The 20,238-nt window shown below is 41.6% G+C and overlaps 1 protein-coding gene across 1 annotated transcript in view; it reads left to right on the forward strand.

Moving 5' to 3' along the window:
- Window positions 1-20,238, forward strand: part of LOC115790681 (protocadherin-16-like) — a 79,111-nt gene that overhangs the window by 21,584 nt on the left and 37,289 nt on the right. The gene's annotated exons all lie outside the window — the stretch shown is intronic.

Below are 20,238 nucleotides of genomic sequence, written 5' to 3' on the forward strand. Positions count from 1 at the left end.
AACAAGCAGAGAAAACACAGGACTTAAATACACCAGGGGATGACGAGGGAAAGTGGAAACAGCAGGTAACACAGCTGAACACGGTGACACTGACGAGACAAGGGGAAGCAGAACTAAGTACACTGCACAAGAAACAAGACACTACCAAAATAAAACAGGAAGTGGGACAAGGGAACAGAGACGGAGACTTGACACAAAACACAAGGAACTAGAAATAAACTGCGGACCAAAAACAAAAGAACAAAAAACACTGGGCCACCGGCCCAGGACCATGACACTTCTGTGGAGGTGCATTCACGGGAACATCAAAAGTAAAGCCTGTATACAAGCAATGAAAGGGGAACATTAAAAACTAAAAAGCTCTTAAATAATGTAATCTAAAACTCAGAAAAGCCACTTCAGAAAAGGTTTAAAGGTTTAAACAGTAAATTAAAATGTATATTTATTTCACGTACAGCGTTTTTTTGCCGTCTTCGCATATTCCCAATCGCAGTTTTGCCGTGCCTGTGTGTGACTTGGGTTTTGCCTCGGAGAACATGAGGAACGATCTCCTCTGGAGTTTTATCACTGGAGCACATGAGAAAAGAAGTGCCTTCAGATACTGTCCCAGTGGATATTCTAGCTGCAGAGTTAGTGTTGACACTCTCTTTGTAAACCATTCTCTCATCATTAAGAGCAGCTGCTTTAAAAAAAAAAAAAAGATTTATTATAAACAACAGTGAAGCGGTTCAGTATTCCCCTTGAAGCGAGTAAACATCTTCGACAGGTCTTTGTATTTTGCGGGCTCATATCAAAGTGTTTTAGCTGCCTCACTGCAAATCTGCGTTCTTTAAATTTGTGCTGACATTTTACAATTTCAGGCTATTCAGTTTCAGGCTTTTGAATATATTTTTCCTGTTGTTCGGTGCAATCTTTGTTTCACATTCATCAGTGCATCGCACGGAAATCAACTTCCTTGAGTTGTATAACCACCTGCAGAAAATGTGCTTAATAAAAAGTGCATTACGGATTGATTTCAGCGGTTTGCACCAAGTTATTGTATAAAAATTCATTCCATTTAAGAGTTAATGGAAAGCAGTGGAGGAACAAAAGAGGAACCGTGTTAAAACTTGTGACTGAGCAGCTTTGCAAACATTGTTCTGATGTCAGGCAAACTTTCATCAGCTTCCCTAATCAGCAGACAGTTTTGATATGACCTCTCCTCTAATGGCATCTCTTAGTGCTTTGCCTTCTGTGAAGTTCATTACTGATGCGCTGGTGTGTAATACTGTAAGCCTCATTAAAGAAGTCCCAGGGGTGCAAACTCTTCTTCTCGGGGAGGGTGAGTTCAGGATTTGATGTGGTCTCCCCGAGGCTTGGGTGGTATGGTGAATGGGATTAATGGCGTGACGTCAGGGTGCTCTGACTGGAAAGACTGGCATGATATGCTCACGGAACTGTGTTCACACTGGACAGCATGTTAGTTTCCAATCCCCGCTTAAGCCTGGGAAACTTCAGATGTGGGCACTGAAGGAAGCCAGTGGAAATGAACACCGTGACAGTGGTGTGCTCTGTGGATGACAGAGAGGAAATTGCTTGCTCATACAGCACCAAACGCATTCACAGTTGTTGAATCCTTTCCAGGATTGCCAGAGAAGACTTTATTATGTAACGCTCTGCCTTTGTTTGCATAGTTGTTTTTTTTATAAAGCTCATTAGATGTACAAAAACAAAGAACGCAGAAGAAACAATGTTGTTCTAAAGCTCAGTGTCAGATTAGATTGATGGATCAACCATTTCCTCATATTCAGGCTATTCTGCAAAGTAAATTATTCAAATGAATTCAACTCTGCCAGGACGGCTCACACAATACTTTGTGTGAAAGTCCTTTTTTTTTTTTTTTCTTAGATACGGACCTCATTTAGCTTTGGCTGTTTGCAGAGTGATGGTGATGCTGAAAGAAAAGCAGGTTCATTCTAAATAAATCAAATAATGCCTTGGTCTTTTGCCAGGGACCTTCAGACTCTCCTGTTGCCTTGATTGAAAAACACTGCCTGAAAATGCCAAAGAATTATTAATAGGTCCAGACCTTTTGAAGTGCTTGGGATTTTGATCATTCTGGTCATGGCCCCAGTTCCACTTGCTGTAGGTAGACTGTTCCAGTTTGGAGTTCTGGTAACCAGTCCCAATTAAGGTTTTATTTACAAGTGCATCAGGATCCTTGTAACAGTGTTACTTATAACCCAGACTGCTAATGTGAAGCGAGGCTCTCTTTAGAAGACTAGTCTAGACGCTTTTCACCCGGAGAGCTTGCCGTTGCCAGGCTTTTCAAAAATGCCGGAGGAGTTGCCACAATGTGCTCGTATAGAATGGCTTATGGCACAAACACGGCACTGTCTGTGTCTGTAGGGGCTGTTGATGTGGGACAGCTGCTTTATGATGGTAAACTGCTTTCCTGAAAGCTGGGGGACCCCCTGCTAACTCACCAGCATAACCGCATTGCATGTGAATTGGCTCAACATGTTGGATTAGCTGGTTAAATGCAGTGATCCTTTCCCTCCAAAGTACAATAATGACATTTAGGGTTTTATAACTCCCAACAAGCCCATTCATTCTTGACCTGGTCTATTGTGTATAGATTCAGCCAATCAGCCGATTGGACAGAAGTGAGGAAGACTGCAACCTGCATGTTAATTATGCGTTTGAGTGCTAATCTGTGTTAGAGGTTATATGTCGAGCTTAAATCAGAGTTTGATGAAAAAATGAGAGCCAGTGATATATCTAGATAAATTTCTTTTGTGCACAAGGGTTAAAGCGCCCCGCCAAACCAGTGACAGGGAACTCTAGCCGCCTTGGCAAGTGTCTGAGCAAATTAAATACAAGGGGGGAAAAAAAGGGGGGAAAGCAAGTGAATATTGGGATCAGAACCAGAAATCGAGCCGTGCAGCCTTTTTTTTTTTTGCGTCCTCTGTCATGCATGCATGCTGAAACACAAGTCAGCATCATAGAAGAAGAAGGCTGTGGTAACAAGATGGATGGAAAAAGACAAAACTGGAAGACTGAAAAAAAAGAGCTAGAGTGGTCTGAGTAGAAGCAAAGTAAAAAAAAAAAAAAAAAGAGAGAAAGCGAGAAAATGGAATAAAAATAGGCTCATGATGGAGATGGTGTCTCAATGAGGCAGCCCGCTAACCTCAGAGGCGCCACACTCCCTGGCTTATCCCAACCCAGTGAAAAGGAGGGGCCGCACCACAGATCTTTCTGACTGTCGAGGCTCCAGCGTTCTCTCTCTTTCAGGCTGGTCGTGGGGGTGGGGGGGCACTTCTTAGACTCTGAAAGACAACAAAGTGTTGCCCCCCTTTTGGATGAAAGGGCAGCGCCTCATGCATCAGAGCGGGATCAGTCACATGCTCCCAGTGAGGTTTGACTTTCCTGCAAGTTTTTTTTTTGTTTTTTCCCCCCTCTGTGTGTGACTGCTGTCATGGCTCTGATGGTTTAGTGAAGCTCCTCACTCAGTGTGGAAGATGGTTGCTACTGAGTCAGAAGCCTGACATGCAAACGGCCCAGGCAGCGTGACTGCATGCAGCAGTGTAGGTCGACTCAATCACAGCAAGTTGTGGGTCGATGGAGCAGACATGAACCTGGCAGAAGGTCGGTTACTTGGGGCGAAATTCCACAGGTTTACCATCACTTCCTCTCCTCCTGTGCTCTCCAGTGGGATGACTTAATTAATATTAGTTAGATCTGAAAATCTAATTAAAATCCAGACTCCAAACCTGGATAATTAGAGCTTTCAGCCCGAGGTTATCAGATGTCTGAGGCAGCAAGGGAGTGCCTGCATTTGAGTGTCATTGCAAAGTAAGTAAAATGGACTTTGTGCTGCATATGAAAACAACTCAGTGTGATCTATCAGGAAGCCTAGCCTGTCATCTGGGGAATATTGACAGACAAAGGAGGGAAGGGAAGTAGACAGCTCAACATGCTCTCTCATCTGGAGGATATTCAGAGGAAAAATATTTTCATAACTGTTTGAAATTTTACATATTAGGTGGATTAAGGGGACTGTACACACATATTTCCCTCCCAATTCAAAAACAGACATCTGTTTTGCTTTAGTGCTTACAGGGAATATTATGCTTCTTTAAATTTTTCACAAGGAACTTAAATGTGCACAAAAAGATGTGGTCTATTTATTTATTTATTTTTTGTGGTATGAATTTTCCTTCATAAGACGACGGAAATTATGTTGCCTTTTTAGAAGTCAGAAATGGATACATTGTTCCCATTAAGCAAGCAGTTTGAAAATTGAATCTCTCTTTTTGTGTTTTTAACCCAAAGAGCTGCAATTTAGAATAATTTCAGCATTTGGTTCTTACTTTATATCCGAGAGGAGAAGAGGAAACTCTGAAGCAGGCGGAGAGTTTTTAAAGTTCTGCAAAGATTTTTTTTTTTGTCTTGGATTTACGTTTCTTTCACCCGTGGCTATGAAAGTGTGAATCGTTAAAACACAGAACCCATTCTGAATGAGCTTAAATCGTGGAAATAGTAGCTAGATTTGTTTCCCACTCAGACACATATATAAGTGAATCTATACACAAATTCCATACACGTACACTCACACACAGACTTCCTTCTCCAGGTTTCCGTCTGCTCTGTTGCCAGGACTGAACGATCTCCGAGATGATTGCATTTGAGGGTTTTAATCTAAGAATAAGATCACAAGAGTAGGTAATCCTGCTAAGCACCAAAACCCCATAAGTGTCATCCAGCTGCAAATTTTCCAATTCCTTAATCGCCCAACTCCCCCCAAAAAAGGGGAAAAAAAAACTTTTTGCAAAGCTTCAAATTAATCGTTACGTTGTCTTTGGTTAACCTCGAATACCACAAAATACGTTGCTTTAGGCAAACGGGAGACCTTTGGAAATTCTCGTTATCAGACTAAATGGAGCCAAATTTAATTTCTGTCGCCGATGTCACACTGGTGTTTGTTATTTAGTGTGGTCCTTGATAACACTCCTGGGAGAGCATAGAGTTATGGCTTTATTCAAAACCACCCAATTTGCACTCTGAGACCTCTTCATCTGGTAGCAATCTCCCCGTGAGCAGTTTCAGCCACCAAAAGCCTAATCCATCAGCCACTGTCATGTGCCGCAATGAAATGTGAAGGGGAGTGCAAATGCACAGAGGCTTAATGTTCTTTTAAAATGGAAAATACCTGTTTAAACTTCATTTGTGCATAATTGCTTTAGCGAGAAGAGGAAAACGTGAAAATCTATTCACAATTTTCCTTATTTATTTTAAGATGGACACCGAGCATTAAATGAAACACATTTTCTCTTTTAAACCTGTTGCTTGCTCGTTACTGTTAGAATAACAGTGGGATTAGTGCTGAATGTGCTTATTTCACTCATATACAACATACTGGGTTTAATTGGTCCCTCTTTCATGTTTCATGAGACTGTCACCACACGGTGTTTGGGTTTGATGTGGAAAATGAGCTCCAGATTGCATAAACTCCAATGCAAACAGGGAAAATGGGTGCTGAGCACATGCAATGTAAGTGATTGTTGCCAGATTAGACGCACCATATGTATTCTTTCAGGAGAGTAGACTGCATATCCTTTTTTATGAATTCCTCCTAAAGTCATCTCATAGTGGAGCCACATTTACCTGCAGCTAACTGCTTCCATGCTTTTTAATTCAGATTGTCTTTGGGAGGACGATAACGGCACAGCAGGTCGCAGAAGGACAGCGCAGCCCTCAGCTATCTCCCACACATAAAACAACTCATATTTGCTAAACTTTAAAGAGTAAGACCCGGGATAAAAGGTGGCATTAGATGTCTGTCTAAAGAGATGAAAGACAGTCTAAGAGCATGCGGTCTTTTCACTCCTGCCCCGAGGAGCAGGCATACGGTCAACGCTGCGGCGCGTTCCCTCGAGAGGGTCAACGGAAGGCTGCGTCGTGAGATTATGGGATGCAGGACGTCTGCCTTTCTAGATTGAGAGAAGGAAATGAGAGGTGTCTAAATAAAGCCATTTAAAATGAGTCGGGCAAAAGTACATGAGCATCTTGTGCCATTCACTTGTGACTTGACTTGAGATGAAGTTAAAGGAAAAAGGATATTACGGGGATACGGGGAGAGGAGGGGAGAGCAGGGGCAAAAGGGAAAGTATAACAAGCAACAGACAATGAGAGAAAGGGGGGGGGCTACTTGCAAATCACAGCTGTTGGAAACACAAGCCGAGTGAGTTTTTTCAGCAATATTAAATATCTCCTGTAGAGGAATAAGGGCTATAGGGTTGAAGTGGCCCTTTGATATACACAAGACTGAATCAAAACAGAGTTGGTCGTAGTGCTGATTGTGTTTACCCAGTAATATCATATTGCAGGTAACTTTATTAGACCGATGTGTCCAAAAGATATTAAGAGGCAAAGATCAAGGTCAAAGCCTGGCTATTGTCCTCCAGCTGCAGGTAACTCTACTCAGGCCTAATAATTAGATTTGGATGGATTTTATCTTTTGACATCACCATGATGTCCCAGAGTTTTGAACTATTAATTGAGTGAAATTATAGTATGATCAGCGGGGACTATGGATTATTTTAAGCACTGTTCGTGCAACATTTGTAATGGCTAAAGAACAAGAAGTGACGGCACTCCCTGGGAGGCTACACCGAGATGCTGCATTCAGTAAGTTTTTTTGCTTGAATATTCACGTGTCAGTATCCACATAAAGATTCGCCAGAGATGACTGCTGTGTGCGCTGCAGTTAATGAATCGTGTGCAAGTCTTTCGCTGTTTCGCCGTCTCAGACCCCGCTCGCTTTGACGCAGAAATCTCTGAGAAGGCCGAGAAGCTGCCCGCTGGTTTGTGCGGATGAAACCGGCCAGCCCTTTTGCTCCTCTGTGTTTTCTCATTTACATGAATGGTTTTACCAGGCTGGGTTGAGACCCAGCCAGTAGCCAGGAGTAAGCAGCTGCTTCTCATCTTTGTCTACATGCGCGTGTGTTATGGCTCCACTCTGATTGGGTATCACATGACTCCCTTGTATCTCCTGAGCCCTTTGAGACTGTGTTATAGGCATCGGCTTTTTCATTAGGGCACCAGAGAGATCTCTTCATTCTATATATCATGGAGTACATTTAAACTGCATATCCAACATTTATTGTTTTGATAAGCAAACTGGATAGAGATAGAGAAAGCCCCATAAATAATGTAGAACACTGTTCATGAAATTCAAGCTTCATTCAAGAGTTCAGCTAAATCTCCAAAGTTTCCAAACTATGCTGTATAAATTAATTATCACTGGGCAACCACTGCTTAGCCACCATTCAGCATGAAATCTCCATTCCAGTCTATCCCTGCTTGCTAAGGGCTTTTCACCCTCTCTTGTCAGGGTCCAGTACCTCAGATATAAACCTGGTCTCATGCCAGACTCAGACTTATATCTGTTTCTCTGTTTGGTAAGCTGGCTCCTCCACTTCCCGCATCCTGCACAGCAGTCCTTAGGTTGTTTGTGAAATGGAAGTAGTGCAGGGCTCCTCTGGGACATAACAGAGAAGCCAAGGTCTGTAGCCCCCTCACCCCTGTGTTCCTGCAGAGTCTCCAGTGGCTCGGTGAACAGTGGGCTCGCTCTCCAGGTCTTTAGACTTGTTGTATGTGTGTTTGTCCGAGAGGGAGAGCGGTCTTTACGTTTGCGTGTTAAGGGTGGGTTTTTCACCCCCCCCTCTGCATTAGTCAGAGGTGTCACAGCGAGTTAGGCCAGCAGTCTACTGAGATATGGCTAAATGGGACAACAATATTTTTCCAACATTGCCCTAAAGTTTCAGTAGCTGAAATCAAGCAATGATGCCATCACCATCTGCTCCTTTCCTTTCCTCTTTTTCCTCTGCATTATATTTTCATGCTCCATCTTTTTGTAGCATCCTTCCAATAGATTAAAATATGCATGTTTTTCACTCCGAGTACATATTGTCTGCATGAGCCTATTCGTATTGCTTGAACATGGTGAGCTGCAATGGTCATTCTTTATATGCAGGGAATCCAAAGTGCATTAATGTGGAATATGTAGATACTATATAATTTATCTCTGGCACATAATTTCTGGGATATGATTCATGTTTGATTTATGCAGTTTCTCACATTACACTGTAATATAGACTGTCTCTATCCTGGATCTCGTTTACCTTTCAGGCTTGTTTGAACTCATCCATTGTTGAAGCACATTTTCTTATCTGGAACTAATTAAAATCAAATAATAACAATAAGGTGCTAAATTAGCATGCCTAATCTGTTCTCAAAGATGTGGGACAGCCCACATTTGCTGCTAAAGAATTGAACCTTTTGTATGATTTCAGTATCTGGCATTAATGAGACTTGTTTGGTTTTAAAATTAAGGTCAACCCTCTGTCAGACTACATTACTACTACATACTGCTTAAAATCCAATAGTTTCAACATCTTTTCCATCTGTTTTGATTTCAAAATGAAATTATTGATTGCATTCATGCACACCTCCACTGGCTGACTGGCTAGGTGGTTTTTCTGAGCAGCGGTCTCAGTCCAGAGTTGCACAATAGCAAGGTGGGAGTATTAGTGACCAGGCGGCACACTTGGTTTGCCAGCTTTAGCCCAGATTCCATCAACACCCTCATGCTGTCTGTCAGCTGCACTAATCTGAAGCTGACAGTTGTGAAAATAAGGGCGTTAGATGGCGTATCGCCCTTCAGCCTTCACTCAGTGCAGGGAAGCCGTTTGGCCTAATCCTGCAGTTGTTCCCTTTGACTGAAAACAAATGCACCCTTCATCACTGCTGTCATAAAAATCAAAATTCCTCATAATGGATCAATCTTTGGTTACCATTTTTACAAATCTTTAATTAGTTTGAATGTAACTTAAATCTTTGCTACTTTTTCACATGACGAACAAGTTATGAAACGTACATTATGAGATGAGGATGCTGCCGGCAGCTGTTTTTAATCCATTCTTCTAAACTTGAGGCTCCTAAGAGTTCAAAGGGTTGAGAAAAGGTGCCAGAAAGAAACACTGAATTAATTTCTGACAGTGGAAAAAATATATGCTTAGGCATAATATATATATATAATATAAAATTAAAGACATGAAATAATCATTTGAGTGGCAGGAGTATGGTGCTCTTCTCTGGCCACAGTTCATCAAGGTATGCAGAAGCAAAGATCAGGGGTCAGAGAATGGCCAACAGTAGTCTAAGCAACTCTCCAGGGCCTTAAGCAGCTATTGTATTAGGCATGCTCACTACTCAAAGCTGAGGTCCAGGTTTGTCAATCAAAAGAGATTTTTTCAAATGGAACAAGAAGAAATGCAATATTGAGAGGGTCTCTCCCGAAGTCTTCCACCTCTGCCGTTCTCCCCACTTCAACTTTTATCTTTTTGTCTGGGCCTGTTGTGATCTGTTATATCCATTAGCCTGAGGAGGCCTGTGGCTCATTGTCTGAAGGAATATGTCAAACTGTTAGCAGTGAATGGTCTATTGGCACATAACATCACGCAGAGAATTGAAGCATGGGTTTAAAAAAAAGTGACCGCTTAAAGGCTGACAGACAGAGTTAATGCAGTCCGTCAGCCAAAAACCATGGAGACTGTTTTTCTTAGCTTTGACGTTCCAGAAAACAGACTAAACTCATTAGTTTGTAATTTGCAGATTAAAGCCAGGCACGATTTTTATTAAAAAAAAATTTTTATCTTAAGATTTCAGAGGAAATACTGACGATACTTAATTAAGATGTAACGGAAACAACTGACATCACTCACTTTTCAAATCTCGGTTATTGGTGACGATATAGTTTTGAGCATTAATGCATTTAAAAAGTTTTGAGTTAAATTAATATTTTTAACTGGATGACCATTTTGGGATCCTCTGACAGATGGTGTAATGGCCATACAAAGAGCATATGCTGTAAGCAGAGGAAGTTACTGTGCTGAAAGACAAGATGCAACGAACTGATTGAACCAAAGGGATCCTCGCTGTCCAAATGACTATACCAGAAACCAAAGGGGAGTGAGAGGTCAAGAAGCTACAAAAAAAACCTGATTTCACCTTTGAAAGACACTCATTTGAACATAAAACACAAATTCTGTGAATCCGGTTACTTACTGCTGTCAATATACAGAGGCTATTTAAAAAAAAATATAAATACATTAAAGGATATTCTTCAGCCTGCATCCAAAGTCAGCGCCATGAAGCTTTCAATAAATTCTCGACATACTGCAGTGAATTAAGGTGACTGTTGAGCCTCGTCTTTGTTGGTTTATGTATGGGTGGTTTGTTATTTCCGTTGCTTCCTCCGCTCTTTCCAGATCCCCATCCTCTGTCCCGGCTCCGTTTGGCAGCACACATTGTTGTATTGCTTGTGGTGTCAAGCAGCAGGTCCACCAAAGCCATCCAGAAGGCAGGCCTCAAAGCGTGAGAAAAGACTGCTGTGTGATTGGATTAACTTTTGAGCGCCACATTGCTTAATTAATGAAAATGACCCGGGAGCGGAGAGTGAAGCCATTGTCTGCGCGGCGACAAAGTCCCTGCCCATCAACAGTATCCTTAACAGGATTTCACAAAGTATGCCAGGCGTTCTTAATTTGTTGGCTTAGACCACTGCAGAAGGATCCTGGCAGCTGAAATGTTGTCCTCCCGTTTCAAAGCCAAAATTTCAAACACTATCCATTAGGATCAGCAACGTGAGTGACAAGTTGAACTTAAACTGGCTTTTGTTCATAGAAGTAGCAAATTTTGTCTTCACCAAGCAGTAGAAGAGGCTTTCCACTCGTCTTTCCCACTTCCTTTGAACTGCAAAAACACTGTCCAGCGTTTTAACCGGTGTTTCCATTTAGCCAGCCAGCAACCTACACCTGCAGATTGTGGTGCAGTTCAATGCATTTGTTGCACATGTGAACAGTAGCTGTTTTTCACTTGATGATGTGCGAGTCCCTCCTTCTTTCCATCCTCCTTTCTTTCCTCTTTAACTTCCAGAATGGGATGTAAATGTGGGCTGGTGTTGCGCGAGGGTGACGATCCTGCACGGTCGTCTGAGAGTTTCCGCAGAACCAATGTGACCAGATTACTTTACATTCCTCAGAGCTGAATGGCTCTCTGGAAACGATTACCTGGTATTACCTCAAATCAAAGACTTCTTCCCATTATCTCAGCGGGATCAGTCAAAGACGAGCACTCTGCGACTGTCGGCTCAGATGTTAAAACAACACCGCATACCTGTTCCCTTAGAAACCAAAATGTGTTGCTGCCGTCCACCGAAAAAACAAACCTTACAGATGTTCAAAGCAAATACAGCTACATTTTTTAAAATTTAAGACAGCTCTGTGGATGCAATCACTATACACACGTGTCACTGTTATTAGAAACATAACACATTAATCCATCCTGAGGACCAGAGATAACGCTAACCAGGGCAGCTGCTTAATAATCAGAGAGAAAGTCACGCTGAATGCATTATGTCAATGAATGTCCTCACAATAATAGGTATGCAAACTTGCCTGTGTGTGGGTGTCCCCTCCCCCCACAAACAGCACGGTGCACAGCAGTCAAATTAAAGGAAAAGTTGGTAACAGGAAACAACTTCTCAATGGATTACTTGGATTTCTGGCAATTTATCAGCCAAGTCTGATGCAGACTGGATGAACAGTTGTTGGGGGAGCTGAAGAACAGACAGACTCACACCTCACAGGGGACAAACTCGCTGTCTCTCTCTCTTCAGCCTTATGTTTCAGTCACTGCTAACATCTCCTGACAGCAGGTAAATATCCCTCAATGCGTCCTCATGTTGATGAAGATGTGTCGGGCACAGTGCTGTGCTTTGTTTCTGCAGGACGTGGAAGGCACCCTTAGTCTTGTGCACCTAACGGGACAACTGCTATATGAAAGGAAAGCTAATACCTTTCTAACAAGTGAAGCACTTTTTCACTGTTCTTTACGTCCAGTCACACATGGCGAGTGTGTTGCTGCGAAAAGAATGTGCAACTGATTGCCTGCATAAGCGGGGCTGAGGGGACATCTGTGAATGGTAAATTGCACAACTTAGGACAATGAAACCATCAGGTTTTCAGAAATGGGGGCGAGCAGTGGCTGTTAGTCTGAGATGTTACTATACTAGTTCACTAGTGTACTCCTATCATTGGATTATGTATGTTTAAAGTTTCTCTTGCATTCTTTTTAATGTCATCTGAAATCTGAAAACTGCCTTTTTCTTCTCAATGCCTTTCTAGGCTTTTGTTATTCTTCCCCCCCCCCCCCCCCCCCCCCCCCCCCACAAGTGTTCGTGGTTTCAAGTTTCTCCCTGGCTTACAAAGACCTGGAAATCTCTAAGCTTTTGACTCCATCTGGAACGATGAACTCCCCGTGCTCTGAAATAAAGGTTTTGGTTCTGTTAATTCAGTGGAAGTGCATTCACAGCTTGATTTCTGTTGAGTTTTAATGATTGGAAGTTCTTTTTTTCTTAAGTAACTGTCCTTTTAAAAGAGAGGGAGGAATTATAGCCTTGTATGATGCATGCTGCACAAACCGAGGAGTTCAATTTGGGAAAGAGGGAATTTTATACATTTAAAAAAAAAAAAAATCCCCTTTTTAAATTAATTTAGCCCATTTCTGGGCTTTTGAGTATCTGCATTTTGAACTGGTGTTGAGTCCCAGGCTGCTTATAGGAGGGCCTCTCTCTTTAGGAAGGTGAAAAACAGCTCAAAGACAAATGAGCTACTTTATCCATAGTACTATGAACAGGGTTTCTGGGCAGCTTGCCCATACAAGTACATGCCTAAGTCTCTAGTTCTCTGAGTGCAAAAGTGGTTCATAATAAGATGTTTGTGTGTGTGCATATACCATACTGCCATAGTGGTATGTGAGCTCTCTCTATCTACACATATGTATATATAGAGAGAAAGATAGAACTGTGCAAAAGTCTAAAACTACCCTTTATTTCTTCATATTTTTCATCCATGATCAAGACTTTCTTGTAAAAAGACTTTCTTAAAGTGGTCTTAAGCAATAGTTCTCCAGGCCACCAAGAAATAGATACATCCTTAAACAAATAGGAAAATAATCCAGCAAAGGAATGACACATGACCGGAGAGATGCATCTGGCCTTTCAGTTCATCCATCTACTGAAAGCCTGATCAGAAACGGTCTTAGTGGAAGGGCGGCTGTCAGGAAGCCATTCTTAAGGAAACGGGGAGTAAAGGCTGAGGAATGCCAGATTACACAAGAATTAGTGTTGGGGAGCCCTGCGACAGGCTGGCGACCTGTACAGGGTGTACCCTGCCTCTCGCCCTATGACAGCTGGGATAGGCTCCAGGCGACCCTGGGAAGGATAAGTGGAAGAAAATGGATGGATGGATGGATGGATGGATGCAGAAAAGTACAGTCAGATTTTGATCCACCATGCAGTACGATGTGCAAAGCATCTGATTGGCAGTAGCTTCATTTTTCAGCATGGCAACGATCCCTAACACAGTATGAATGCAGTAAAAGTATACCTGGATAGAAAAACACACAATGAAACACTATCAGTCATACTAAATATTGACTTTCAAGCACGTTAGAACTGTTCAAGCTCTTGTCTTATATACTGTATTTCCAGCCTGTTAATCTGTACTTTTGATGGTCTCCTTCCTGTTGGCTTCTTTTATAGGAAAGACCTCTAATCTAATTGTGATAAATCCTAATATGTTGTATAAATCTCACATATCCAAAACGGCTATTAAACTGCAGGCATATTTATTTTTGATTCTCACAAAGCAAGTTTGTCGCACATATGGTGTAAAATAATGTATGTTGCTGAACTCGGTTTTTGTGAGACAGGAGGAATCCTCCTCTGTACGATGTGTTGTCCAGACAAGGTGTGAAAAGAAATTTTACCATCGGAAGTCCACAGTCTGTGTCCAACGTTGTCAAGATGAGAGTAGTGAATAGGCTGTATTCCCCTGGTGGTCATTTTTAACTCGCAGCACACTTGTGGTGGGATAAGCACGTACAACTCAGCTGTGACCTGCTGTTTAAAACTGTACTTTGTAAAAACGTCAGTTAGAGGAAAAGCATTTATCATTTCACAGAGTCCAAGCAGAAAACACATTAGAAACAAATGGTAAGTGGAGAGAGCCTCACACTTCAGTTATGTGTTCAACACTGCAGGGGTAGCTGTGACGGCAGCTCAGCTGCCTGCTAATATATCTGCTGTCCCTGCTTAATCTAAACAGCTGTACTAGTCAGACAACGACACAGAGACATGCTGAAACAGAAATGTTTAAAACAGAAGTAAACAAATATAACCCAGGTGTGAAACTGATGAGTGTGAGTCTTTACACGGCGTCGTCAGAGAGGGAGAACGTCCCAGGTGGACCGTGAAAGGCAACACGGTTTTGCAGGTGTTGTGTTTTTATAATGGCAGATGTGTTGGGTCCACCTAAAAATCCTGTGACATGTTTTGTTTTTTTTTAAGGTAACTCTACAACAGATTGAGAAATGTTTAAAAAAGTGAGATATGGCTCACTCAGTCAGTTTTTGTATACCTTTGAAAATGAACTACATATTAAAAAAAATCACTATCCACACTATCACTATCACTAACACTATCCTGTCATGGAACAGCCACATATGGACATAGAAATAGTAGACTTGAAAAAAACATGATTACCTGTACAAGCCAGTTTCAGATTTTGATTATGTTATCTTGCACAGTGTAGCAGGTAAAATGTAAAAAAAAAAGTCAATACAATGCGCAGATTTCTTCTTGCTAACACTTGGAGTTTAGACATGTCCTGCAATTATTAGGATGTACCCCTGCTTTGCTTAATAAAAAATAATACAAACAGGGCTTAAGACTACATGCTATGAATTTAGTAGATCAAAGTGGATATAAAGCCGTTTCTTCTCATTCATGTGTCAAAGTCACTTGTAGATAAACAGCTGTCACGGCTAATGTGCTTCGTTCACTGAATTCCAAATAAAGCAAAGCTAAATATTGCTGTTAATGTAAACTCTGTCTGTCTGTGATCCCTGACACAGTCCTTTTGAAGCTGTCTGATTTACAACACTCTAAAATAAATAACTGTACCTGCCATGTGTGAGATATGTATCTAATATAGAACATACTGTACTGCTTGAGAAATGCGAAGGATTTGGGATGCTTCATGCTGGAATTGTTTTTTTTTTGGTGGGGGGGGGTTGGGAACATCTTCTACACCTGCTGTTTGAGCATAAAGCAAAAAATACAGAAAAAATTAGATATACAATTAAGATCTTCCCCACATTGGGATGAAATGACATTAAATGCACCCGCATATCCTTTTGAGGGGCTCTGGGACAGGGCGGAGCGATCCCAGCCAGTCAGTCACTGGGCTGAGACACAGGGAAGGACCAACCATTCGTGCTCATATATACAACCGCGGACAATTAGGAGTCACTCGTCTTTGGAATGTGGACTAACTGCTGCGCTGCCATGCTGGCCCATTCTTATACTGTTTGTCTTTCTCTAAGCAGAGCAAACATAGGTTTCAGTCTTCAGGTCATGGATGCTGCACTTCACTTCAGGTTTGTGCTTTTACTAGAGTCAAATATCTGCTCGCCCCTAATAAATTACACTGTTTGAGGGGGGGCTTATTTCACTGCCTCATCTACAAGCTCAGTATCACATGCGATAACGCAAAAAGCTTTATGTGCTTTGCTTGATTTTGTGCTTAGTTTTCAGCAAAGTGCAGTACCATGCTCAACTTAATAATTTGATTACAGCTTTGCATCATCTAGTTACAGCACCGTTACCAACCTGCTTTATGAGATCAGTTTGCAAGCTGGAAGCGGGCTCATAAAACCCTGACCCTGCCTGCTGCAGAGGCGGGGAGCAATCACAGGCCACACACTCAGTTCCACGCCGCCTGCTCCTTCAGCACATTTCCCCACTTTCCTATGTTCATTGCTAATATTGTCATTAGGGCCAATGGAACGGTCGGCTAACATGTTTTCACAGCCGGCATGTGACATCATCACATTTCAAAAGCACCTCATAAACCCAAAGGCTGAGGCTGGGTCTGGGAAAGCTTATAGCCACCCCTCCTCCCACCTAGTCATTGTCTCTGCAGTGACAGTGATCTAAGAGAGCATGAATGATGAAAGCAGCTGAAAGCAAAGTTTAAAGTGAAGGAGATTTAGAAATACTTTTTTTTTTTAAGAACTAGGTTTCAATAGCACCATATCTGTTTTTGTAAAGGTTAACTTTTCTTTTATGGAGCAATCCTGGGCACACACTGTACCAGGCTGTACAATAGGGAGAGTTTTTTTTATATATATTTTTTCCATTAAAGAGTTTCTGGAATGTCTACAAATAATCCTTCCTTTATTTAAAAAGAGAGAGAGAGTGAGCGAGGAAGAAAATCCACATCAAACAGAAAGAGAAAAAAAATCAAACAATAAAAGTTCACAAAAGGCAAATCTCTGGTCAGCCAAAAGGTTTTATGTCACTCCAGAATCACAATACCAAAAACTTCTAATGTGTAGTGTATTTTCCAGCAGTATTGCCCTTTAAACCTTTGCTTAAAGGCCACACAGCGTGCAGAACAAAAGGGGAAATATCTCCAAATGTGACGCTTTGATCTCCAAAGCGAGCGTTTGTCTGAAACTGTTTCCCCACAAAACCGCTTTTAATGGGGTTAAAAACGAAAAGGCGATAATCATCGTCCACGTGCGCTCAATCGGCTTACCGGCTGAATGATGTGCACAGGGTCCAAACGGATGCTGGACTGATTTCTCGTTAATTATTGATCAAAATTTTTTTTTTTTTTGGCTCATCATTTTCAGTTTCTCACTTTAGAATCAAATAAATAAAAGTTGCCAGTGTGGGGCTTTTGATCTGAAGCTTAAGTTACATTTTTCTGAATATTTGATTACTGCTCTTTTTAATCTTATAGGAAAAGAGAAAAACGGCCTATTGGGCAGAAAATTCAATCTTTTCTGATTGCATAAAAAAATGTTTGAGGAGTAACAAGAGATCATCCAATCCAACTTCAACCAATGCACCTGGTATCTGAAACCTTTTCCTTCTGAAAGTCGATGAAATCCCTTCGAGAGATGGTTGACCAGCTTATTTTATCGCTGCACACAGGACGAGTTTCCCCTCCAAAGAATCTATCATGTGACATCTGAATCCTAAACCCATCAAATGAGCTTAAGATACACTGGTGAAGCAAACTTTGAGAGATCCCATGACTTGCCAGTAATCCAGAGTCCCCATTTCCCATTGGCTTTTTGGATTACAATATGTTTTCTTTGTGCCATTTTTCTATTCTGCTATTAACACTTAAACACCCTGCCCGGCCTTGGGTTTCTTTACGAAAGCCACGACTAATCCCTCATTACCCCACATTTATTGAAATGTTTGCGAGCGTTGTATGTGGTCTTGCTGGATTAGTGGATTCAGCAGTTCGCAGCTGAGAATTTTCCTGCGTGCATCATCTGTGATGCACGCGGGAAGATAATGCTTCTTTCAGACGCTCTTTGCAACGACCTGCGCCAGCTCCGGCTATGTTTTATGCTCTCCCATGAGTCTCTGCCATCACACCGATCTGTGAGAGTCACGGCCCCCTCGCGGCAGCCACGGTTGTGTGAGATGCTGCAAGTGTTTGTAGTTGAAGGGGGATCGACTTTAGTGTGCTGATGTAATCTGTTAAAGGGAAGAAAAACATTGTGTAGTTGTGAGTGAATGAGCGCTGGATGGCCCCAGCCTCAGAGGAAACAGTTTCAGACTTTGGCTTTACTTTTCTCCACTTTCTTCCTCAGTTTTTTCCCAGGTTTCCTTTTTATTGTAAAAGTGTACTAAATTTGCCCCCGGCCTTGCCATACAATGCAGCCTTTCACACTTTGAGACAAGTATGACTGGCAGATGCAAGTCGCTGTTCGGTGTTAAATAAAACCACTCGACAGTGGATGATTTGAGACGCAAACCCCGGGAATAAAATCCACGAGCACGTGGCCGCGTAACGGCTGCACATTATCTTGAGCATTGTTGGTGTTTTTTAATGTGGCTTCATTTCCCAACCCAGTGAGTCTAATAAAGACAAAACGTCAGCATTTTTTAAAAAACCACAATAGAGTTCAGACCATACTTTTACTGCCCTGCCCGTCAGTAATGAGTCTTGAGGTCAACAGATTAAAAGAATTTAAGGTTTCCATGATGCCACATCCCTAATTTGATGATTTCCCACTGAAAACTGAATCCAGAAGGTGGGCTACAATAATATGGGGCCAACGCTAAAGTTTTAATGTCTGTAAGCTCTTTTGCATTTGTTGAGTTTTCATTAAGGCAGTTATGTCATAAGGAAGGATTTATCATAAGGGTGCCGTGTGCTCCGTGTCTCCATCACATCTTTCTCCAACTGTTACGCTCAAGTGGGTCAAACTCTGCTTTTTTACATCTCTCGGCCCAGCTCAGTTGAAACAGAAAATGCATTCTGAATAATAATAAAAAAAAAATAAAAAAAACTGTTAAATTATCCTTCACTTTATGTCTCAGATGGGGGGAAATAAATCTCCTTCTTTTCATCTCACACAAAAATCATATATCTGTATTTTTTTTATTGGGTTCCTTATTTGTTTAACCTTTGAGCCCATCTTCTGTTGTCTGCCTTGCTGAGAGCTGCTCGGTCACTGGCATCAGTTCATCCACTATCCACTAAATCACCGACCCCGTGGCAGCCTCGCTGATTTCGTCTGGCTCTTCTCCCTCTTCAGAGAGGCACCGGGAACATCAGACAGGGGTGTGTCTCTGTGTCTTTCAAGCAGTTTATCCTCCTTACTACAGGACTTAAATTGCTCAGTAGTCCCTGTCATTAAATATTGTGCCCGTCACTTTGATCTGGTCATAGTCTGCGCTCTTCTTCTCTACGTGCTTCACTGCCTCTCCTGTATCCCTACACTGAAATATCACTGCGACTTCTGTTATCTCCAAATGAGGATACGCCTAAGCTTCGAGACTAACGCTGAGCTTGAAATATACTGACAGTTTTATATCAGCAGTGGGCTTTGTAGAAGTACAAAGGAGCTTCTTACATGCTCAGGCCATTTTTCATGGAACAGGTGCTGAGAGAAATGGTTCAGATTTTTTTTCCTCTAATATAAAGACCATATGAAGATGCACATATCTGTATGGAGACATGCATTTGATCACAGTTAGTGTTCTGCAAAAGAACAGAAACAGCTACAGGACTTTGCTGGGAAATGTTTTTCATTCAACAACTTATCAAAGAGATTTTTGGAGTAGTCGCATCCCCTCAACCCAGACTTGTCCAGGTCGATGCTTGATTTGCTTCCTGTGAAGGGGCACATTTAAAATTAAGAGCTATACCAAATTGTCTCATTAAATGGCAACAAACTTTTACTCCAACACCGGACTATTTTGCCTCTTGGCTCTCATGGTGCTACTAGTTTGGTAAACAAGATTTAAAAAGATAGATTTTTGTGATTTCTTGCAGCTTGCAGGAAATTTGGCTTCTGTTCAAACCAAATTTCCATAGTTCCGGGCTGAACTTTCATCTTTCTCTGCACCGTAACACCCTTAGGGAAACATCCCTTTCATTCAGTTTCACAGAGAAGGAAGAGTAACGGTGACCTTTGACTGTTGTTGTGTCTGTTAGGTCAGGCAGTCCTCACACCCCGTGACACATTCCACTCCTGCCAATAAATCTTTCCCCATGAATCAAACTTTGATTTATTTCAAGCTTTGTTATAGGGTCTAGAGTCAAAGTGCTCAACAGAGTCACAGAGGTTAGTGCTCTGGGTCTCCCAGCAGGATATGATGCATTATCACATTCATTTCCTGTAATGTCCTTTAATGCTGCTGTAATGGGTTAATTTGTTTAACTATTATGTGTATGTTTGAAAGCCTAACAGGCATAGGTTATAAATGACATGTTTAACTCAACAATAGTGTGTGCAGGACACGAGAACTAATGTAGAATAATGACCTTCTGAAATGGCCACATGTAATTGGATTTTTCAACAATGGTGCTTTATTCGACAGAAAGTTAGGTGCACGGCAATAAAACATTAAATCAGAGATGATTGTGTAACCGGCTGATAACGATTTTTGCTGATTGCGGTTATAAAACAGCACAAATAATCAAAACGCAACTTTTCTTCAATGCAAAGTTTTATTTTTACAATAAAAGAAATCTTTTACAGTTTCCCCCCAGACTGCACGCTGTTACAGGATATTGAAACTAGAAACAGAATGCT

Source organism: Archocentrus centrarchus, chromosome 13 (genome assembly GCF_007364275.1).
Source record: "Archocentrus centrarchus isolate MPI-CPG fArcCen1 chromosome 13, fArcCen1, whole genome shotgun sequence".
NCBI classification, from domain to species: domain Eukaryota; kingdom Metazoa; phylum Chordata; class Actinopteri; order Cichliformes; family Cichlidae; genus Archocentrus; species Archocentrus centrarchus.